Source organism: Dasypus novemcinctus, chromosome 5, assembly GCF_030445035.2.
Source record: "Dasypus novemcinctus isolate mDasNov1 chromosome 5, mDasNov1.1.hap2, whole genome shotgun sequence".
Lineage (NCBI taxonomy): Eukaryota > Metazoa > Chordata > Mammalia > Cingulata > Dasypodidae > Dasypus > Dasypus novemcinctus.
In genome coordinates, this window is record NC_080677.1 from 64,057,778 (window position 1) to 64,082,806 (window position 25,029).

A 25,029-nucleotide genomic window follows, 5' to 3' on the forward strand; every position below is an offset into this window, starting at 1 on the left:
CTATATGCAAAAATTGTGGAAAACCATGCAGTTCTTTTGGAGTGTAGTACACCTTCCAATGGGTCACACTTTGTACCTCACCTTTCAGGGTCTGTTGGGACATCTGTCTAGTTACAGGTCTAAAAGAAGTGAGGAGTATTGGAGGTGGGTCATGTGAGGAGTTCACCTTGTCTTACAAACCAGCTACCTCAGGGCATTCCACTACAGTTTCTTCCAGTATAAGGTTCATCTCTTCAGATGGAGGTATGAGGGCTGTTTGGTTTTATTCATTTCACCTCCTTTTTCTTTATTGGTGCTCTTATGGCCCATGAGAGTCAGAACCAGAGGTAAGAAAGGATTCACAAGAAAGAGCAAAGCTGTGCAATTCTAAGTTGTACAGGAGACTTCTCTGTGGCAGGTACAGACTCTGATTCTTTCCTAGGGTGTGTTTGTGGATTTCTTAGCGACTCTTCCTTTGAAATACAATTCCCTGGATGTGACCAATACTGACACCAACAGGCAGCTCTTTCTCCTGGCTCACTTCCCTACCTCTAGGAATGCAGGATGGCAGATGGGTCATTGGGTCAGATTCCTAACATGAGGCACTCTTATGACCCCCATGGTAAAGATCCCCTCAGTTTCTACCCGTGGGGTAGAGGTTTCCTCCCTTCTCTTGCGGCAAACCCCTGCAGCTAATCTCTTGCTTTTTTTACTTCTCTTGGTGAGAATCAGACACTAGTTTCTGCAACTCCCAATTGGGAACATATATTAAGGGATCCAAGAGGTTTCTTGAAATCTCATTCTTGCTTAAAGTGAGGGGGAAGCCTACCCTCTGTTTCTTCATGAGGGACTAAGGGAATAATGCTGTTTCTCCAGAGAAATTCTCCATACTATCCCTGTGAACCTCCCTAACTCCCCAGTGCATTATTATTATTTTGCCTTGTGTATACAGTCTGTGGTGGTCATGATCTAATGGCAGCAAACTGATTGTATAACTTCTCTGAACCTAATAAGGTGGCCAGTATGATTTGGTGATAAAAAGTACAGGCTCTAGACCCTGACAACCTGGCTCTGCCAACAACTTGCAGAATAAGCTGCTTAAACTCTCTGTCTCATACTATAATCTGTAAATGCGGATAATAGTAGGTACTATTTTTCTACCTCATTGACTAATATACAATAATATGGAGATTAATAAATATAAAGGTCACAACACTATGCCTGGCAGGTAATAGCACTCAAAGTTGTTAGCTATCATTTACATTCTCTTTTTTCAATATATTTTTAATTTTTTCAAAAGATACTTAGATTATACAAAATGTTACACAAAAAAATATAAGGGATTCCCATATACCCATATACTCCACTCCCCACACCTCCCACCCTTCCCCACATTAACAACTTCTTTCATTAGTGTGATACTTTCATTGCAATTGATGAACACGTTTTGGAGCATTGCCACTAAGCATGGATTATAGTTTACACTGTAGTTTACACTCTCTCCTACTGAATTCTGTAGGTTATGGCAAGATATATAAAGGCCTGCATCCATCATTGCAATATCATTCAGGACAATTCCAAGTCCCAAAAATGCCCCATTTTACACCTCTTTTTCCCTCTCCCTGCTTTCAGCACTTCCTATAGCCACTGTCTCCATGTCAGTGATATAATTTCTTCCATTACTAGTATCACAATAAGTCTATAGTATGTTCTCTTTTAAGGTAACCTACCACCTCACAGTGGAATCTGATACTATATAGTTAGTAGCCTTGGAAGCCTCAGTCCAACTAGATTCAAAGAGAGGATCTCATTTTGACATATTGTTGCTTTGGGTTATTTGTGTACTGCACATTTATTATTATGCCTTCCATGCTCCCCAGATGCTCTGTAGCAGTTTACAATAAAAGACGGATATGTAATTGGGCTCTTCCAATAAGGAAAGAACCCTAATATCATATAAATGACACAGGCAGATAATTAGAAATGCAGTTCAATGGAAGTTCCTAAAATAGAGTATTAATTTTAACTTTGTACCTAGTGTAAGTCATAGTGACAAAAGGAAATACGATGGTATATAGTTTACAACTAAGGAAAAGAAAATGCCACTTTTTTGAGTTACTTAAACTTTTTAAAGTGCTGAATATGCAAGTAGGAATTTTTGTCTATAATGCTCCATGTAGAGAGAAAGGGGCAATAAAGATAAGGAAACAGGGTTCAGATGGCCTTTCTTTATTCCAATGTCTTGACTATGACTAGGGATTAATATTTACATATTAATCAAATCTAGGCTTCTCAAACTTTAGTTAAGTTGTATTAGAATCACCCAGGGATTGAATGCAGATTCCTGGGCCCAATCCCAGTGGTAATAGGGCTGCATAGGGACCAGGAATCTGCCTTGGATCAAACACAACAATAGCTCTGATACAAGTATGGTTCAGACCATAATTTCAGATACACTCAACCAAATGTGTGACAACTATTTTGATCTTGGTATAAACTATTCAACAGTCATGAACATGACTCTACTATGCAGATCTCATTTCAGTGTGTCAGTATCTCTTTTAAAGAGCCAGATCCCATTCCACTTTCATAGTCTCTCTGTTGTTTTCAGGTTGTTACTTTTTAATGACACATCAATTGCAAAGACAATGATCTACTTCTTTATAGGTGTGGAAAAATACAGATAATGAGAAAAGCTTTCAAACTAATTATAAAGTATTAATATCTATTAGAAAAAAATATGAACAAGTTATGTTAAAAGAGAGTCAAAGACTCTCTAAGCCAAGCTCAGCATATAAAATCAATAACTTCCCTCTTGCATAGGACATGACTCCCAGGGATAAGCCTCCCCAGTACAGGCACCAAGGAATTTCTGCCAATTACCAACAAGCAATGCATCTGGAAAAAACAAAATGAAACACCTTGACCAAAAGGGGAAAAGCGACAAATGAGTTTGTATGGCTACAAGAATTCAAAGTGAGTCGGGAGGTCATCCCAGAGGTAGTGCTTATGCACATCTCAAGAGGATCTCACTGACAGCCAAGGTAGATATGACCCCAATAGTGAAGCTCCTCAGGGATATGGAGACATCAAGATACTATCATCAAGGTGGACAGCTCAGGAATTTAGCTCCTTGCCAGTGGGTCCTAATCTGTTATTTATGCTCCCTCCTCAGTGTGACTGAGTTAGATTCAGCAGTGGTTTCCCTATGCATGATTCTTCTGTCCTTCTATTCAAACCTATAATTAGTACTAGAGTTGGTAGGTGTACATTAAGAGACTTGAATCTTTGGGCTGTCCATGTGCGAGCTGGGTTCTGAGCCTCAATGGAGTTGCAACATCTATTCTCCATTTCAATGGACTCACCCAGGACAACTAAGGTGGAGGAGATGATGGACAAACAACATACCAAGGAACCAAAACTGCCTACAACTGCAAGCAAGAGTCCCATCTATCAGAGGTATATGATGTCCAATCAGACTAAAGATGAAAACCCATTTGCCAATTTGACAGCCACCTCACAACCAATTGCAGTAGCAGCTCGGTCACCAGACAGACATCTCTTGTTAAATACTGGTTCCAATCTAGGAACAAGCCCCATGTTCTGCAACGTGGGTTCCTTCGGGGCTAGCTTTTCGTCTAGCCTCTATGGAACTAGTCCAGCTCTCAGCACCAGTTTCTGGGTCCCTGTGCCAGTGATGAGTCCCTCCTTTGCCTAGCCTTCCGGGGCAGCCAGCCAGTTGGTTGTGCCTTCCATTTCCCTTAGTGCTCATAATGCAGCCTCTGGAAGCACTGCAGGAAGCCAGCCCTCCTTGCAGCGCTATTGCCCCTACACTGTCACCCACCCCTGGGGGTCTTCGGCCTCTCCTAGCCCACGGTCCTCAGGAACCTCCACTCTGTCTAGCACACCAAGCCTGCCTGTCATCACTAGTAGCCCTCAAGCAGCGCCTACCAGCTCCTCCCGACAGAGACCCACCACCATGGGTCCATCTTCACTGTCCACCTCACCCAGTGCCGTGAGCAGATGTCCCTCCTCCCTAAGGATTTCTCCTAGGTATCTATTCAGCAGGAGAGTTGTGTGTGTTTGCAGTGCAAGGAAAAGAGATTAACATGATTTGGAAAAACTGCAGTGTGACACTGACCTTGGTTACACGTTTTTTTTTTTTCTGTGCTGGGTTAACCCGCGTGGCTAACTAGTTTGGCAGGCACGCAGCCCGAGCCCGTGCTTCTGCCAGGCTTTGATAACATCAGAAAGGATGGGTTGCTGTATTGCGAGTCCCTTTCTTCCCTTCCGTCCCCGTCATTCTTCCTCCTGTAGAAAAATAAACAAATTCATTTTTGAAAAAAAAAAAAAAATAATGGTGTAGTGGGCATCACTATCCCAGAGTCTTCAGGATTGGGAAATAAACTATAGACCAAAATAAACTTACTATTATTCTACTGTAGACTACTTGCGATTCAAGCAATGGAAGAAATACCACTGTTGTGGAGGCAATGACCCATGGATGTTCTGGGGTTAGGGAAAGGGAAAAACGGGTATAATAGACATCTTGCTGCACTGTTATAATGACAAGAGTATATGGAATAGACAGAGAGAAAATTGCTGTACTGTCTTATGGGAAATCCAGTAGTGTATGTAAAATTCTAGATGTACTAAAATTTGACTTAATGATTCTACATCATTAGACTTGTACCTAAAGAAATAATTGGCAAGTGTGCAAATATTTTAATTTAATGAGCTTCATCAAATTAGTTTACATACTAGAACACACAAAAAAATCAATTAAATGCTTAACAATTGGGATTGGTTAAAATGATAATATTCATTAGCAAGGAAGGCCATGCAACTATTAAATATTATGATGCAAATCTATATAGATATGCTCACAAAATGCCTACCAAATATTTGTGTCAAATATTATAAAATATTATATATGACATGATCCCCTTTTCTAAAGTAAACCTGATCACATGTGATGGAGGAAAAATCCTGAGAGTTTAACCTCATAATGTTAATAATAAATATTTTTAGATAAAATAAAAATGGATTTTAGATGACTTTTATTTTTACCTTTATGCCTTTCTTACTGGCAGACATTTATGATCAGAAAGTGCAATTATGTACTTAATTTAGATAATTAAAAAGTTATTAATTATATTTCAAACAAAATATATATGTATGTGGTTTGCATAAAATTTAAAATAAATAATCCACAAGCATAATGCTATGGACTTCCATAGGACCAAAAAAACCTACATGTGAGTTGGGTTTATATCTTCCTTCTATTAACTATTTTCTTAGATGTCCAGCTGTTATAAAAACACCTGAGATTTTTAAAACTTCTAACTTGAATGCAAAGACATATTCTGATCTGTACTTTAAAAGTTTTATATTACTTTCCCAAAAAGGAAACATTCTGATCATGGAGGCACTTTTAGCATATTTTCTTCACTGCCTCAGAGACTTTCACTTAAAATAACTCTACCTTCGAATGCACAATAACTTTAAAAATACTTTGGGGAATTCTGCTCTTCCAATATTGTAAAGAGAAAAACCATCAAAAAACAAAACACAACTCAAAAAACACTACTGTCAATTAATTTTACCTTCATAGTTTCTTAAAGAGCTGATTTCTGAAGTATATAGACAGCTCTTGAACATCCATATCAAAATTTACATATCTCTTCTGGTGTTTTCCCAACATGAATGATGTTTTGAAGTAAACCCTAACCTTGAAACAATTTGCATTGTTTTGTCTTTGCTCAGCTTATAAGCTTCTCCATTTTTTCAGAAATGATTAGGTCAGTTGGAGATCATGATCATTATCATTATTGAAGTTTCTTGTTTCTGTAGATGGCTTTGCAATTTACAAAGCACTTTCACACACAGTGAATCACTTTCATTTTAATTTGTGTCAACCCTGGGAGGTAGGTAGAGTAGGTATCATTTTTTTCTATGAGAAATCTGAGTTCAAAAAGGTAAAGCTTTTTGTGTGAAGTCTATTTAACATGATCCTACTTCATTCTAATAACTGTTTTCCTTGCCTATAGGGTCTTAATGTGGTATTATCTAGTATATAATTTTTACAAAAAAGGAATATCTTCGTCTCAGAAAATCATAATCCATAAAAAAATCCCTGGGTTCTGATCCTATAGAAGGATATAAACACCTGGACTCTCTTTGTTCCAGAAACTACAATCACCAAAAGAAAACTAAACTTAATTTAAAAATCTTCAGAAAACAAATAAAAATTCCTTAAAATACCAATAAAGAGATACACATTTCTGAAGCTACATTTTAAATAATGAATGACATTCTCCTGGACAATATTGTGTTTTTTTGCATAAGTTTAAAAAATTATTATTTGAAAGACCATAGAGATCATTCACAAAACAATATTTCAGAAATGTATATGAAGATTATTGACTTTATTGGCTGGAGATTGGTTTTAGTCCAATATTGGCTTCAGTTCCATTCCCCAGAAGATCCAGGACTGTCTAATCTTATATTTCCCAAAGGATATTCTATAACATGATTTACTCAGTCATCAAAGTCTCCTCTTAAAAAGACATTTGGGTTTGGCCGTATTTGGAAAGTCTAGCATATAACATTGCTCTCTTAGACATTCATAAGACATATCAGTATGAGAAAAACATAGATTAACGTATAAAAAAGACTCTTCAAAGGGATTATACGGAATATTTCAATTCCTCTCCATGAAATCCATTTTCTTAAGTAATATCTATTAACATTCCATGGAACCAGAGTATTAATGCTAGATAGCTAGTCAATTTTTGTCCCAGAAACTCAAACCACTTTTGAAGATACTGAGGGAAAAAAAGCTGCTGACATTTTTTGCTGTATCATAAACATGTGATATTCATTTTAAATTGTCCTCGGTTATTAGTTTAACCATGGTTCTCTAAAATTAATATTCATAGTCACTTGGGAGAAATGGAGGGTTACGTGTATTACTGACTGTTATAGTTTTACACACAGGTGCTGTAACAAATATATCAAGAACAAGAGGCATAAGCCAAAAGAAGTATTGCCTGTTATACAGAAAATAATAAAAATGCAATCGGTAACTTTCAAAATTGTTTTTCTCAATTTTAAACTTTTATTTTAAAATATTAAAATAAATTTAAACTAAATCCATAAAACTATGGCCAGGTTTCTTCTATCCTTACTGAAATACGAATATTCAATAACAACCACAACTGATTAATAAGACTATTCAGAATATTTTATTCTATTGAAACTGAAAAAGTACCCCAGAGATTTACCTTGATAAATTAGTTTCTTTGAGCCACAGGATTAAGAACAACAACAAAAGCAAGAAGTTTAGATGCTCAGTTCAGGCATAACTTATTTCGATAATTTCTATTTCTGAGAAGCTAATTCACCAGACATATAATATATTATACATACACACATATACATATATAAATATATCACATTCACATACACCTGTTTCCATATCTAGCTAATAAAGTATAGTATGTTCATAAAGCCACTTAGGAAATGGACTTTTGCTTCTAATAATTTCATGGGTATACCCTTAAGTTCTAAAATCTTTTTCAGCTCTTCCCCTTGGTGCTACTCACAGATAAGACAGTTAGCTTGTCACCAGCATTAGGCCTTCTGTCACACACACCCATAAGTTTAAGAGATTAAAAAGAAAGTCAAGATGTTTCCCTGAGTTCTGTCATACTGATAGGCCAGAATTAAATAAAACTGAAAACAACTAAGAAACATTTCTCTAAAGTTCGCTCCTTAACAGAGTGACAGTCATGATGACAAACATAGGATCATGGGAGCAACAAAAAACAATCTATGCTGCTGAGCCAGTACTAGAAGTTGCTAAACAGGTAGGCAAGAGGAAGGACTCAATTGAAAACAACTATTTCTTGGATAGGAGCATTCTTGGATAGGAGTTTTCTCCAGAATTTAGAAGTTAAAAAGGACTGGAAAATGCAGTCGATTAGAATCACCCACCAGGATCTTTCGTGCATTTGGTCTTAAATAGAACCAGAAATCTCTATTGAAATTCATTCACAACCCTTCAATTATTCCCTCCTTCACCTGCAGACTACATTGTAAAATTAAAATCACTGTCTTTTGAGACAGACTGATAGACTTCACTAGTTTCTCATCATCTAAGCTTTGATAAATTTCTTAATCTTTCTATGCTTCAGTTATCTCATCTCTAAATGAGAGATAATTATACTTATTTCACAGGGTTGTTGTATGGATAAAGGATATATATGTGAAATGCCTAATAAAATTATTGCCTTATAGTAAGCACTTCCTAGTATTTAATATTATTCTATTACTGGTATTCAAGTACATAACTTTGTCTCGACAGTAGTATGGAAACATCCTTCATCTCTGCTATTTGCTATGTGCTTTCACCCACGGATAATCAGTATGCTCCTCTCTAAACGTTTCTCCCATCTGCTTCTTCCCTTGCTTGCCCATCACCATGGTCAGTCTTCCTAGAAGTAATTTTCAGCTGGACTAGAAGTAATTGTCAGCTGGACTGAAAAAACTTATCTTTATTTCTGGGGTTTCCTGTTTCCTGGCTCTTACTCCTGGCATGATTAGAACAGTGAGATTTATAACGTGCTGTTGAAAATCCAAAACTCACTTAACTACCCCAAGGGCCAGATGGTTTACTGATGGTTTTCATCCAGCATAATAAGTTAGGCAACCTGGCTTGATTAGTGACCAGACATAACATACTCCACTGGTAATTTTTACCTTGAGCTCTCCTGAACCAAAATTTATCATATCCCTCTTGAGGTTGAATTTGAAGGCAAAGCACATCCATGTGAGAATAAGGGCCAAGGGCAGTTTGCAACTGTATGTCTCTCAGACTTCCATTACTTGCCAGGACTGTCTTTCTCTGACCACACTACATACTTTGTATTAAAACAAATACATGAGTATGCTCTGTGGAGTCTTGTAAGTCCTTTAAAATATCTACAATTGTGAAATTTTTGTACTATCATAATCTCTTTCCCAGATTAATAAAATAGTGTCCCAAATGATTTCTGTGTCTTGTTTGCATCCTCACTCTCCATTCTCAGAGCTGTTGTTACTTTTCTGTTTAAAATAAAAATTGAATCAGAACATCACTCAAAAACTACATCAATGGCTTTTCATTGTCTATAAGATACTTTACAAATGTATGGGCATGGTACACAAGGCCCTTCCTAAAAATGTCCAAGTCAGGTGCACCTCTATACATGTCCAGGCTGTTTCCTCTACCCGGAAATCTCTCACACTGCTTTATTCTGACAAATATATTTAATAGAGTGCAACTACCAGCTTCTTACATAAGTTTGCTCTAAACACCCTCCCACACCCAGACTCCAGCTCTCAGTACAGATAAGGATGTCCTTATCTGCATTACATGGTACCCAGGCCTCTATTGTAGCATGTAACTTATTCAGTCACATGTGCAGGCTCTGGAATCAGAGTAAAAGAACAAGTCCCAACTCTACCAATTACTGACTATGTGGTAATGGACTTGTTTCAGTTTCCTTAGTTGTAAAATAGCAATAATATTGGTACCTATCTCATAGGTTTTGAAATTTATGAGGGAATATACTTAAAATAGTATCTGGCAAATCACGAGTACTAAATGAACATAAATTATTATCACAACTGCATTTTAATATTTGTATATTATCCCTAATTAATATTAATTACCTTTTAAGAGTAGGTGAAACATCTTAAATATATGAGTATCCTCAGTTTCTAGCACAGTATGCTTTGTACAAAGCAAGCCCTTTATTATGCTTGTTGAACAGAATAGAGCCATGAACAATTTTACAATATTGATTTATAATACACCATCACTGCATCTGTAATATATCTGAGCATTAGGGGAGATTTTGACCCATGCAGAGTAAATTGCTTGTCATAAGAATACATCTTCTAGAAGGCTCTATATTCTTGAGCATGTGACTGACATGCATGCACTTCATTTAACTGCTTGTACTCGTCTCCAACTCCTAACTCACAACTAAATTTTTTAAAACAAAATTTTGTAAAAACCCCAGCTTCTTTTTTACTTTTCCTTCTTCCTTTCCTTTCAAAAATGTTTATTCAATGACAACTAAACACAAGCCCTGAAGTGGGTCCTAGGGGTTCAGAATTGAATAAGATATCAGCAGTGTTGTCTAGGTATTCATATTCTCCAGGAAATCAGAGACAAGCAAATCCCTGTCTCAATACTCTCTGCAGTGCGGTGTGAAAGCAGTGTACAGGGATGCTACATTTGCACAGAGATGGGGTCAAGGATGACTTCTTGTGGATTCTGTGGTGGCCATAACTAGAGCAGATTTGGTCAAAGGCAGTTGCAATGGGACAAAAAATGACTGGGAAATAAAGAGGACCATGGAATATTATTTCAGGAAACGAAGATAGGAAAAGAAATGTAATGGTTCAAAGTTGACTACAGAAGTAAGACAAAGTCAAGGGTAAAAGAATGTAAAGTTTTATAAGTGTAAGAAACAAGTTGCTTTAATGTGCAGCAAATTGACAGTAAAGAAAGAAAAGAGGGAAAATCTTTGATATGGCATGTTTCCTGAGAAGGTAGAATAATTTGTTATCTAAAGCATGCTAATCATGCCCTGCAAAAGGCATGCTTACAGTGGTGAAGTATCATATATCTGCTAGAGTTCAAATAAGAGTCATAGAAGAATTCATGGACCAGTGAAGCAAAAGAAATCTGGGAGCAGGGCAGTGGAAATGAACTACCCCCAGTGAAGACAACAGGGGATATTGTCTGTAGAGAACTTAAATAAAATAAAAAAATCTAACAAAAGTCTTTCTGCTTTTCATTATTCCCTTGCACTGGCAATTCTAAACCATGTTAGTAACAAAGAATTCCTCATCAAGAAAATTTTTGACTGGTCTAAGTTCTATGTCAATGCTGCCCAACAAATCTTTCTGCAATGATGAACATTTTTTATCCTTCCTGTACAAGACATTAGTCACTAGCCACATGTAACTATTGAGCACTTGAAATATGGCTAAGGAGACTGAAGAATTGAATTTTGAATTTATTGAATTTTAATAAATTTAAATGTAGTAGCAGCGAGTGGGCCCAGTGGCTACCATATTGGACAGCATACTTCAAAACAATTGCTGTGTTTACTACTGTATGTGCACACACACACTTATATGCATATTCTTCAAATTAGTACACTTTACCACTTATCCTTTAACAAATATATTATTGTACAAGGAAGTTAATTCAGAGAATTCCCTGTTACACAATTGGCCACCAACATTCAATGTTCCATCTACACACATTTGTTTTCAGAATAAGTTCTCAAAGGTTTGGACTCATTCAAGTTTGCTTCTTGGGCAGTTCGTGTATCTGTGGCACTACCTAGTTTTGCATTTAAACAGTAGATTAGAAGTAGACAATACTACTGATTTTATAGTGATTGTAAAATCAAACAGATCTTGACTTACTTTAATCCTACCCTTCTTTGTACTCCTTGAAGTTTTCATGTAGAAAAAAGTTAGAAATTTGAAAAAGTTAAAACTAGAAATAAAACCTATACTGTCATAATCTGTTACTGTGATAGACGAATATGTGGATGTATTTTTTTCAAAAAATATATTAATGTAATTAAAATTGTTATTATTGTTTTATGCCATAACATTTATTTTTAGTTTCTGGCATATTATTTATACAAAGTTCAATAAAATTCAACTGTTTACAGTACTTTTCTGGCCATTATTATCACTTATATCACTCTATGATTATAATTGAAAATATTTTTTTCATGTAGAGGAAAATGTTAAAAATGTGGGTCAAGTATGCCAGGTACACCACTGTCTAGAGATGTCTTAACTAGTTATATATAAACTTTCTAGAATATGATTCTTCCCAGAGAAAACTGAAGGAAGGATTTATATTTGTTTTAGCCTTCATTTCAACAAAGGTAACCAAGGAGGTTCTCATGACTTCTAAACCAAATAGCAGAGAGTTGACCTAACTAAACATCAATTTGCTCTCCATAGATGTGCCATGAAGCCTTGAGGAGTGGTGGTTATGATGGCATGGAGTATAGCTGCAGTTTCAAAACTTGGCTCTGCTATCTCCCAGGAAAGTTCTTTAATCTCTCTGTTACTACCCTTATGAAATGTGAAATAAAAAGTATACTTTGTGATGGCTAGGTCAGAAAATAGATGCAAGTCTTGGAAAATAGGTGCCCCATAAATAGTGGCTATATTTTTATTGTAAAAAGGAATGCATGTCGCTCAAGGAGTGCTGCACTACGCAGGGGTGTCCCCCACGTAGGGGAGCCCCACGCACAAGGAGTGCACCCTGTAAGATGAGCTGCCCGATGCGAAAGAAAGTGCAGCCTGCCCAGGAATGGTGCCCCACACATGGAGAGCTGACCCAGCAAGATGATGCAACAACAGCAACAAGAGAGACACAGATTCCCGGTGCTGCTGACAAGGATACAAGTGGACACAGAAGAACACACAGTGAATGGACACAGAGAGCAGACAACTAGGGCGGGAGGGGGGGGGGGGGGGCGCAGCAGGGAAGGGGAGAGAAATAAATAAAAATAAATCTTTAAAAAAAAAAAGTGCGTCTTCAAAGTATCTGTACCAGCATACTCAAGCATCAGCATACTCAAGCTTCTTCCTCTATTGAGAGGTCCACTTTTCAATAATAATTGCTATTATTGCCCTTTGCAAAAAGTTTGAGGAGTTAAATAAGAAAAAGATTGTACCTTCTGCCACATACGTAAAATGGAAATTGGAAAACTAAACTTAAAATCAACTCATTAGATTTTAGGTACTGTTGATTAAAGGTAGTTTGTGGTTCATCATGTTTTTCTTTTGTTTTTCTCTCAGTTAAGAGAATGTTCTGTTTTTTAACCCTTTTTGTAATGTAGAAAATCCTGCACCTGAAATAGTATCATTAAAGAAGGCTAATTTTATGTTTGTGAAAATCAGTCTGTCCCTCATGATGGGCATCAGCTGAATTTCCCTGATAATCCTGTACCTTTTTCTATCTCCTTTTCCAATCTATTAGATGAAAAGGATGGCCAACAGGTCAAGGGAACCTAACCCATTTGGAAATATACTTTGTAATACTGAACATGTTGAGAAAGTATATATATATATGGGGAGAGAGAGAGAATGGGATGAATTTTTAAAATCCTGGTATTTTATAAATTACCCAATTTTAATTGATTTTTATGCCTGAGGAATTTTCCATGTTAGAATTATTTGTCCTGCCTCGGTAATTAGCTTGCTTGACTGAAGTAACTGTGCACAGCCAGGTGCAGTGTTTCATGTTCCCTGTTCTAATTTCTAATTCTTTTCACTGGAATTCCCCAGACCAGATAGATGCTTTCGAAATATAGAAGGAAACAGTAAAACAGTAAATTGAATACAGAGAAGAGTCAGAGGTGAGTGTACTTTGGGTGAGTGATTTTATTGATTTATTTTGACTATGAAGAAGAATGGGGAAAAATCAAACTGAATTAATATTTTAATACTTCAGACTTCAGAAAGTTATTGTCAGAAAAGTTGTTTAATGAATAAAGACCTCCTGAAATTTATAAACTGACCAAATGGAGATAATATGGAATAACATTTTTTCCTTAAAGCTGATAATCCTTCCATCTCCCTGGTTTATATTTGAGTCAACTTTAGAAACATAACAAAAATACTCGTGCTTACCCCTAACCCCAACAGATTCTGATTTGATTTATCTTGGGTGGGGTCTAGGTCAGACATTAATAATTTTTAAGACTCCTAATGTACAGCCTTGATGGAAAACCACTCTTGGGATACTAAAACTAAACTGGTCATGTGAGTCCATTCCAGTGTGGGTCCATTCCAGTGCCTGGAATATAATAATTATACAAAATAGTTTATGTTTTATTCTTTCATTGAAGTCAGTCTAAAGATGACACAATGATGCAAATGGCTTATGAAATCAATATATATTTGAAAGAAACCTTTCATTGGAATACGACTCAGAATGGATCATGGAATTCCACCTACTATAGTTTGTCTCCACAGTTGAGCATATCTCTCATGTCAGATGTGTAGCTATCACCATTGTCTTTTTGTTATCCTTGCCATCATCATTGTCACTGTTCTCAGCTACACTCCTAAACCCCTTCATGTAGGGATATCTGGAGTGAACAGTGGGGATGTTGGACAGAAGAGTGGTCAGTAACAATTTTGCAGGTTTTAATGAGGACTTGATGGCTTATAATTTTCTGCCAAGATAAATTTAAACTTGTTTACATTCTAGTTAACTGAAAAAAAAATAGCTTGTTAGCAAGCTTGGGATGGAATTTCTAGGGTAAGGTCTAAAGGAACTTAATTTAGTAAAACTAAAAGTGAGAGGACAAGGGGCACATTTTTTATTGCTATTATTTTTCCTGTGAGAAACTTATTAAGCAGCATTGCAAAACTCAAGAGGTAACATGTTGTTTTTATTTAATCAACACTGGGCCCTAGTCCACTATTTTCTGAATGAAATAACATTTTCACTACAATTTCTGAGGGAAGATAGATTTTACAGTATGTGCTGGTAGTCAAAATTTTATATCCTATATGCAAATAAAGCTAAATGGCTAAGGAATTGTAGGGTTATTATGCTAATTAATGAAATAACTATATTACTTAATGGCAATTCAGAATGGAGATAGGAAAGAGCTACAGGGACCTGGCTCCCAGCCCTGATTTAATACTCCATGAAAAAAGATATTTAGTTACTCTGATCTTAGTTATTTTAGCTATAAAATGAAAATATAAATACTTCATAAAATAACTGTAAGATTATGAATTTAACAGGTATAGAAGTCAAAAAAATGTTCATTGATCTTTAAAATAATATTAGTTTTCAGTTTACATCTGAAAAACGGTGCATTCAGTTTCTTTTCAGTCTGGATTAAGATTAGATTTCCCCTTAAAGCACTTTGTTGTTCTCAAATGTGGAAACCTTGTTTCAAGCACAAAAGATTGTTTCTTATTATACATCAAGACACAGTACAATCAAAGGTCTGCTGACAAATGGTAGAATTTCCATCATCTTTTTAAAGGTAGTTGAAAAGAAGTATTCATGATCAGCCTTGAGAAAATGTCATACAACTCAAACTGTAGAAACTTTCCTGGCATATTTTTAAAATTTCAAAGTCTGATTTTACATTTATGTGCAAAAGATGAAAGAAAGAATCATGATTACAAGATTTCAAAGCTTATTTTTCATCACTCACATGGGTTATGAGTCTGGGAATTTGAATAAGAAATTTGCTCACAGTCAAAAATACCACAAGTTCAAAATACCTACAATTCAATCAATACAGCCTCAATCTTAAGGGTGAACACTCTCAAAATTTGAACTTTTGAGAATCCACCCCTTCGAGCAAATTACTTGAACTTTTCTAACTTGGAAAAGGCTGGCATTTGATTTGTGATTACAGAAACTCACAAAATAAAATCTTATTTTAAAAGGTAACAGGGAGTTAATTAATTATAGTAAATAAGATGCAATAACACAGAATGTGGTTTTCTTTTTTAAAGATAAACTTTCTAGCTTCTCTTATCTGGATGCTAGTCAATTTTAAAGAAGCATATGAGTACTTCCTTGAGCTAAGGTAACCTAGTTGCTGTGAATCACATTTTTCCTTTGTAGAGGACACATGATGCTTTATTAGATTCCTATGGCTGCTGTAACAAACTACCATAAATTTGGTGGCTTAAAAAAACATATTTATTATTTCAAAATTCCAGGGGCCAGATGTCCACAGTCAGGATTGTTGGGCCAAAATCAAGGTGTCAGCAGGATTTGTCTCTCTCCATAAGCTCTAGGAGAATTCCATTCTTTGCCTCTTCCAACTTCTGATGGATGGCAGCATTCCTAATTTTCAAGACAGCATCTTCAGTTTTCTCTCTGTGTTCACACTGACTTCTCATCTGTATGTGGTCAGATCTCCCCGTCTCCCTCTTCCAAGGATACATCCATGTGATTGCATTTAGGACCAACTTTGATAATCCAGAATAATCTCTCCATCTCAAGATCATAAATATAATCATATTTGTAAAGTCTTTGCCATATACAGTAACATTTACAGGTCCCAGGGTCTAGGATCTCAGATTTCGGGAGCCATTATTCAACTTACTCCAGTACCCTAATGGAATCTAATCCATTTAAAAGGCTAGTCTCTTCTTGTAAAAAGGATATCTCAATTATTACTGCCAAATTTTACTTTCAGAAGAAGAAGATGGAAAAGAAAAGCCAAGGAAATATGAAGGTAAATATGTTAGGAATGAATACTATGGGCATAAGTAACTAACTTTCATGAAAATGAAGTCTCCATACTACAAAGCAGGATCATTTAAAAAGCTTTATTATACCTAGAACTGAAGCTTAAGTTTTGAATCTTTAAAAGGAGTTTTTAGGTACAACTTACTTAATTATTCATCAAAGTCACACACAAAAAATGGCTGTAGGTAAATTTTCCTTTACTCACAGAGATCACGAAAGTCAAACACCCTGTTTTGGGAACTGGGGTCCAATAAAGATGTGGAGACTCACTCTGTTGAAGTCTGCTAATTTGGAGCAGCAGCTTCAGAATACTCAGATATACTGAAACTACTTTGACTTTTGCCAGGTCTGTTAATAAAAAGAGTAACATCAATTTTCTAACCATGGCTGTCATAAACCATATACATTTTGGGTCATAGACAGCACAAATACTTTGTTCATAAATCATGGTCTATTCTTTCTCTTCCCAATGAAGGAAAGAAAAATGTTGCTATAATGAGAAAGCACTATTGTTGTTAGTGCGTACAGCCTTAAAGAAAGGGGAAAACGATAATGCACTCAAAAATAGAGCTTTATTCTTTTGACTTATGTTGAGAATTGAATCATGTATCAAACAAAACACATGTTCAAGTTTTGATCTGTTCCTGTGGATGTGAACCCACTCATAAGTAGTATCTTTGAATACATTAAAGTGAGTCACAGTGTGAACTCATTTGTAAATAGGATTTTCCAACATACTGTTTAGTTGCCTCCAACTGAATCAAGGTGGGTGTATTAGTCAGCCAAAGGGGTGCTGATGCAAAATACCAGAAATTGGTTGGTTTTTATAAAGAGAATTTATTTGCAGAAGAAGCTTACAGATACCAGGCCATAAAGCATAAGTTACTTCCCTCACCAAAGTCTATTTTAATGTGTTGGAGCAAGATGGCTGCCAACGTCTACAAGGGTTCAGGTTTCTTGGGTTCCACCCTTCCAGGGTCTTGCTTCTCTTTGAGCTCAGCATTCCTCTCTTCCTGGAGCTTGCTTCTGTTTCCTCTGTGATCTTATTTCCTGGGGCTCTGGCTTAGGGCTTCAGCATCAAATTCCAACATAAAAACTCTAACATCAAATACCCTCCAACTCTGTCCTTTGCCATGCCTTTTATCTGTGAGTCCCCACCCTTGGTGGGTGAGGGCTCAATGCCCTTACTTAATTATCTGATTACTTAATCAGGTAAACCTCTGAATCCAATATAATCTAATATGCCCAGAGGAAAAGATCAGTTTACAAACATAATCCAATATTTCTTTTTGGAATTCATCAATAATAGCAAACTGCTACAGTGGGTCTTAATCCATATTATTAGAGGTCTTATAAAGAGAAGCCAGAAGTCACAGAAAGCCGCAGGAGGGGGCAAGGACATCTCTATATAAGATGGAGGACTGCCATCACCAGAATACTCTTTACCTCTGGAGAAAGTATCATTTTGCCGACAACAGATTTTGGTCTTTTAGACTTAAAACCAAAAGACAGTAAAACTTGTTATTTAAATGAATCCATTGTGTCACATTTATCATAGCTGCTCTGGCAAACTAAGACAAACTATAGTTTTAGTTCTGAATAGGATAGGCAGAGGCCAAGTGGAAGGAGAGTGGTTCAAGTTGCATAAAAATACTTTGTTATTGTTTTTCTTGAGAATTTTCTCCCTAGAGTTAAACAGACTTGAACAATGAATCCATGTTAATACTAGATTTCTATTCATTTAGAATTTGTGAACATTTATATATACACGTTATACATCAATAAATAAACTTATTGAAAAAAATCCTTAGGAAAAACAAAGTTTATAGTAATCTGTCTTATGGGATTTTTATCTTATTTAAAGAAGAATGGGTCTATATGGAAAGACAAATTATATGAAAAATCAATATTTCTTCCTTCCCATCAAATACATGTAAAGAAAACAGTGTAAAAAGATCATGTGTTTGCTAGTCATATAAAAAAAAAATTCAAGATCATATGTTTACAAGTTGATTGCATCTTTCAACCATCAAATGTATGGCATTTATAATTTCAGAAGAGAACAGATAAACCCTAGAGCAAAGAGATTAATACTTGTTTGTAGCTTCAAGTCAGTTTTGTTTTAGTTGTTATTAGTAAATTATTTAAATGAGATTATTAAGGATTGGGATAAGGACGGAGACCAACCCACTTCTTATCTCTGAACCTAAGTCTGGGTAGAGGTACATGAGTTAAGCAGAGGGAGATTGTTTCCTGTTTCCCATTGTGGTATTTAGTTGGGTGTTGCCATACTCCTTCATGATGGGACCATGTTCACTAGTCAAGGCAGCATGACAGGTTGAGGCAGAGAAAAGATATGAAACAGTTTTTCCACTTGCCCTGGGCCTGTGCCAGATAACAACGAAACTTCCCAGAAGCCTCTGATATGAGACAGAAAAGTTGAGGACCCAAAACCTGGTAAAAGGCTGGTGTTAGAGAGGTGGAGACCTCAGATTCGCAATCTACCAAAAAGAGATAGTCCCAAATTCAGCTGGTTGGCACCACCCACAAGATGGAACTGGTGACCAGCCACACCTCCAAAATATAAGAGAAAAAGATGGGTCTCTAAGTGGAAACCAGTCACATATTAGTAGCTATTGAATAGAATAGTCCCACTCTCAGTCCCCAGAACCAACTGAGGAAGGAGTAAAGTGAAAGAAAACTCTTCAAGAGAGGAAAAACAGCCCTGATGGAGGAGTTAAATATTAAATTTGAATCAAAGTGATTAAGTCAAACTTTTTAACTGGTTAAACTTAATTGGAGCATTTCAGCTCCATGCAACCAAATCCACATTTACAAGCATACTCTGTTTTATTGTGCTTTGCTTTATTGGACTTTACAGATACTGCTTTTTTTTTCTTTTTCTTTTATAAATTGAAGGTTTGTGGCAACTCTGCTTTGAGCAAGTCTATCCACACCATTTTTCCAACAGCATATGCTCACTTTGTGTCTGTGTCACATTTTGGTAATTCTCAAAACACGTCAGACTTTTTCATTATTATTATACCTGTTATGATGAACTGTGATCTTTGAGGTTAATATTGTAGTTATTGTGGGGTGCCACAAAATGCGCCCATATAATATGACAAACAATCCATAAATGTGTGTGCTCTGACTGCTCCACTGACCAGCCATTCCCCATCTCTCTTCCTCTCTTTGGGTCTTCCCAGAACACCATTAAATGTTGAAATTAGGTGAATTAATAACCCTACATTGAACTCTAAGTATTCAAGTGAAAGAAGAGTCTTAATATGACTGTAGCTGCCATAGATAATGATTCCTTTTATAGTAAATTGGCAAAGTATATTGAAAACCTTCTCAAAAGGATTCACCATTCTAGATGTCAATAAGAATATTCACAATTGATGGGAGGAGGTCAAAACTTCAACATTAACAGGAGTTTGGGAGAAGTTGATTCCAATCCTCATGGAAGACTTTGAAGGGTTCAAGATTTTGGTGGAAGAAGTAATGTCAAATGTGATGGAAATAGCAAGAGAATCAGAATTAGAAGTGATGCCTGAATTTTTGCAATCTCATGATAAAACTTTAATAGATGAGGAATTGCTTCTTATGCATAAGCAAAGAAAGTGGTTTCTTGACGTGAAAACTACTCCTGGTGAAGATGCTGAGTATTGTTGAAATGCCAATAAAGTACTTAGAATATGCCATAAATTTAGTTGATAAAACAGTGGTAGAATCTGAGACGATTGACCCCAAATTTGAAAGATGCTCTACTATGGGTAAAATGCTATCAAATAGCATCACTAGATACAGAGAAATTTTTCATGAAAGGAAGAGTCACGGGATGAAGTCTTCTCCAGTTGAGACTCCAGATGAACCCATAGACCTGCAGCACCTTGATGACTTTTGAGACTCTGAGCATAAGTCCCAGCAAAGCCAGGCCCACAATCTTGACTCATATAAACTGTGAGATAACAAATGTTTGTTGTTAAAAAAAAAAAAAAAAAAAAAAGAGGAAGGAAGAACAAATTGATGTGGCAAACCTCATTGTTTTCTTATCTTAAGGAATTGCTGTAGTTACCCAGTGACCAACCTGGTCAGTCAGCAGCCATCAACATTGAGACCTTCCAACAGCAAAAATATTATGATTTACTGAAGGTTCTGATGATGGTTAGCATTTTTTTGGAATGAAGTATATTTAAGGTATGAACATTGTTTTTTAGACATAATGTAATGCAAACTTGATAAAGTATGATATAAACATACTTTTACTTGCACCAGGAAACCAAAAAATTGTGATTTGCTTTATTGCAATGTTTACTTAATTGCAATATCTCCAAAGTACTCCTGTTTACAGGAATGGAGAATTCAGAGCAAAGTGATACCAAAATAGAAAATAACATCCCTTATTTCTTTTTTGCATTCTTTACTTGAGTCTACATTTTTGCCTCTCCTACACATCTTTGTAAAATCAAGTTATCAGTAGAAGCATCTTCAGAGTGAAGTATGTATACATGTAGACTTGCATACAAAGACTTTCTAAGAGATACCAGGTCAGGGAAATTTTTACAAGTGTAAATTTTCAGATCTTCAATTTCCACGTATACTCTATGCCAAAATGTATCTGTTTGAAAATGTGTCTGGGGTCAAGATGCCTTGCCCTTATCCTTTCCCACATTACCTTATCTTTCACTGTACAAAATACAGATATAATCTCATTCATGAGTAGTCATAATATGGTCCATCTCTCTGGGGTAGAAAAACTTCAAGAACATCAATCAACAGGCCAGTAAAAATAACAGACTCTGTGAATCCCCCTGACAGCACAGATACCTTGTAGTAGATGTCTTCCTTGCCTTGAATATCTTTCTAATAGAAAAAAGCCTGGCATTAGAAATGAGGTTGTTTGGCTCAAGATTGGAATGTCTTGAATTCAGAAATATGTCTGAATGGACAACAGGAGTGATGTCAATCTTCGTTTAAAACCTTCCATCTCTGAATTAAAGAATGCATTATTTCTCTGGAGAATTCATTTTGTCAATCATTAATTTGTTTGCCTTCAGGTCCCTTTCTCACCTCTTTGTGCTCTGCTATGAAATTTAAGTAGCTAGGGCCCTGTGACCAACATTTTCTAAATTCTCTTTCCTACTGCCTCCTGATTAAGTTCTTTCCATTAGAGGAACTCTCAGGAGAAAGGAAGGGAAGAGCACAGGAAAAAAATTATATTTTTGCTGCTTCCACTTTCCATGTCATAGGAAAGGAAATGTTCAATGTTTCTTGATAGTTCTAGTACCTACCGAACAGAGATCCTTTGTTAGCCTAAGCGCAAGTAGGCAGACCCTCTCAGAGTCCCATTATCTTCATGGATTGCCTCTTCTGTTGTTCCAGCACTGGCACCAGAAGCTTTCCATGGTTCTGAGCACTTGTAACACCATATCCTATTGTTTCCTTAGTCTTAGGAATGATAGCTCATTCCTGCAGCTAAAATATGAGCTATTTTTTGTCCTCTTTTTTGCTTTTTCAGACCGTCTCATATCTGGCTATCAATTCCCTGCATTCAATTCTCTATGTCAGGATCATGATAGAGAGCAAAGCAAAGAGAACATCAATCAGAAACACCAGCGGCACAGATATCATTCAGGAAACAAACTCCTGCCAAGTTTCCATATCTAATCCAATCATTTATCTGAGAACTAGACTATTCAAGATTTGTAAAAAGTATGCTGGGAAATACTACTTTGTTACACAGTCTGACATCTCCACATTGCCATTATTCTCAGAAATGAGAAAAAACCTGGTGAGTCACCTCTTGACCCAAGCTTCAATTGTATCTGATAGTTTGCATGATTTCAGGGAGAAGGAACTGGAAATTTCCACACTTACCTCCAATATATCAATGTTAAATTTTAAAGTAAAACATATTTGAGGTAAATTAGTTTAATATTTTCTTTAGCATTTATTCAGGATAAGAGGAGAAATATTTTATTCACTGTTTCCAAATGCTTATTCGATTCTGAAATTTTATATTCATTTTTTTTTACTTCTGCCCAAATATCAAGCTTGCTCTCACTCTTCAACCCATTCTCTGTTTATTCATGAATTCCTTGAGAGAAAAGACACCTTTGTCCAATTTAAGATTAATTTCTGCACTGTCCTTGGAATCATTTTCTATTTTACTTTTTGGAAAAACTCATTCCCTGTATCCTGACTTCAAATCTAATCATCTAGCTATTTGTCCTCAACATGTAAAGATTCTCTAATTAATCCAGTTAAATAATGATAACAATGATGACAGTAATGATGATAGTGACAATATTCTCCCTAGCCTTTCAATCATATACCTTTAGTTATATTGCGCCATTTCTTTAGTAAAGCTTGTTTCTTTTTTACAAGAGATGCCCACATAAGTCTCCATTAACTCACATCCATGAAATCCAGTTTCCCTTGAGCCTTTACATTTTATGGTCTTTATTACATTTGGCACCACTGACATCTCTTTTCTCAAATTATTTTCTCTTGCAGCTTCCAAAACAACTTTTTCTGCTTTGTATTATTTTGTTTCATTTTGCCTGACATTTTAACTATGACTCTTTCTTGAGCAATTATTCCTATATCCAGCCTTAAATGTTGATGTTTTGATGTTTTCTAAGATATATCTCTCCTCACAACATATCCTCTCCCAAGGCAATGAAATGCATACCCATAGATTCCATTATAATGACACTGAAGATTTCCAAATCTTTATATCAAGCCCAGGACCCTGTATTCCAAATCCCTTTACTCAGTTGCGTTATGGTTGTCTCTATCTGGTTGCCCAGGGATACTTGAGATTCTAAATATCCCAAATTGAATTTATTATCACTATTTCAAGCTCCATATTTCCTCCTTTAAGCCCAAGACCCATCTGAATACTCTAGCCAGAGATCTAGCAGTCATCCTTAATTCCTCTATTTTTAGACTCTACTTGAAATAAGGGCAAAGCTTTCACTTAAATCAGGCCCCTGAACTCGATTCCTGTTGGCATTCCCTCTGTTCAGATCCACGATAGCGCACTCGTTCTGCTGTGATAGCCCTCTACTTAGTCTACTAGGCCCTAGCTCATCCCACTCAAACTCACCCTCCACACTGATTCCAATGTGATGTTTTTAAATTCCAAATTCTATCATGTACCTTCCTACTTAAAATATTTCAGGGCCTCCTCATTGCCTCACTATTTAACATAGTATATGAGGTCTTTTATAATCTTGCATTAGTGAACTAATTACAGTTTTCTGAACGTACTATATTGTATGACAGTTTGCTACTTTACTTGCTTGGGGCATCCTTCCCTCTCTGACATCCTCCAACCGTCCACCTCTATCTAGGACCCCATCTGTCATGCAAGCTTTTCCAAAATATTAACATACAGTCTCTGTACATTTCTTCCAAGTTCTATGTTGGAATAATAGGTTTCATCATTTGCTTACCACATCAGACTGTTGACTCCTCAAGGGCAAATGTCATGTATGTCTTTTTTTTCTAATTGTGTATCCATATTTATGTTACTAGGACTTAAGACTGAGTTTGGTCCACATAAGCACATAATACATTGAATTGCTACATATAAATGAATTAAAGACATTTCAGACAAAACAAATGACTTACACACAATGGTAGGACAGCTAAATTCTCTTTATAGATGGTGTGGTGAAATATCATTTTCATCAACTAGAAAAAGCAAAAAAAAAACCTTGAAGGCTAACAATAGAGTAGCTCAGCAGCACTAATGATTTTTGGAAAAGAGAATAAAAGGATTAAAGATGCCTTAAAGAATATTAACTACATAATGGAGTAAAAGAGACATGTGACAGGACTCTAATTTCTAGGCTGGCATAAATAAAAAATGCAACAATAAGAGCCTTGAAAGGGAAGTGACCACAATAATGAAATCAGAAGGTAAAAGACTGACAGAATTCAGTACTTCTTGGTTATGTTTCCAACCGACTACATTATGGTCCAGATTCAACCAGGTAACCTGCAGCCAGCATTGGGAAAGCTTACAGAAGCACTTGCAGAGAAAGCCATTCCAATTAAAGAGATTTAATTTAAAATAAATTAATTTCATGATGCAAAATGTAATGTAAATTTAAGACATTTTGACTATTCTGACAAAGTTTCAGAACAAGCAGTTCTTTAGTATCTCACAGCATTCTCATTCTTACCTTAGTGTGATGATATAACAAATAGGCCATAAAATACAGCACAAGCATCATGTTTTCATTTAAAAATCATTAAAAAATAAATAAAGACAAAAAAAATAAAATAGATAGGCAAAATGATAGAATCATGTTGTAAAATTATCCAATGATACAAGTATTCTTCCAGTAATTATACCTAATTCCCTATTTATTCAAGGCCTATTAGAATAAAAATATTTTTCTCCTTTATTGATGCTCTTTTACTAATTATACCCAAACATGCCTTACTTCATGCTTATGAATAGATTATAACTATTATTTTTTCTCCTTTACTAATGGCACATTTCAATGTGAAAGCTTGTATTTATTACATATATCTGTGGTATAAATTTAACAATTCATGAGCTGCTTTTCTTTTCTTCCTCCAGTATTTTCAAGCTATATCTTTCCATTGTCTTTTTCCTTTCTCTTTTGCCTTTTACATAGGTTATCCTTTCTAACTCTTGCCCTTTTACTAACCATTTTTTGTGTGAGTACAGTTCT

The 25,029-nt window shown here is 35.9% G+C and overlaps 1 protein-coding gene across 3 annotated transcripts in view; it reads right to left on the reverse strand.

Annotated features, from left to right (window-relative positions):
* The window catches only part of ZNF804B (zinc finger protein 804B), a 576,346-nt gene that overhangs the window by 190,491 nt on the left and 360,826 nt on the right, over nucleotides 1–25,029 (reverse strand). The window contains exon 2 of one of the 3 annotated variants that reach the window (XM_071215178.1): nucleotides 4,121–4,290. The exons of the other annotated variants lie outside the window; for them this stretch is intronic. The gene's annotated coding sequence lies outside the window, so the exon portion shown is untranslated. The remainder of the gene's footprint in view (nucleotides 1–4,120; nucleotides 4,291–25,029) is intronic. 3 annotated transcript variants of the gene reach the window in all.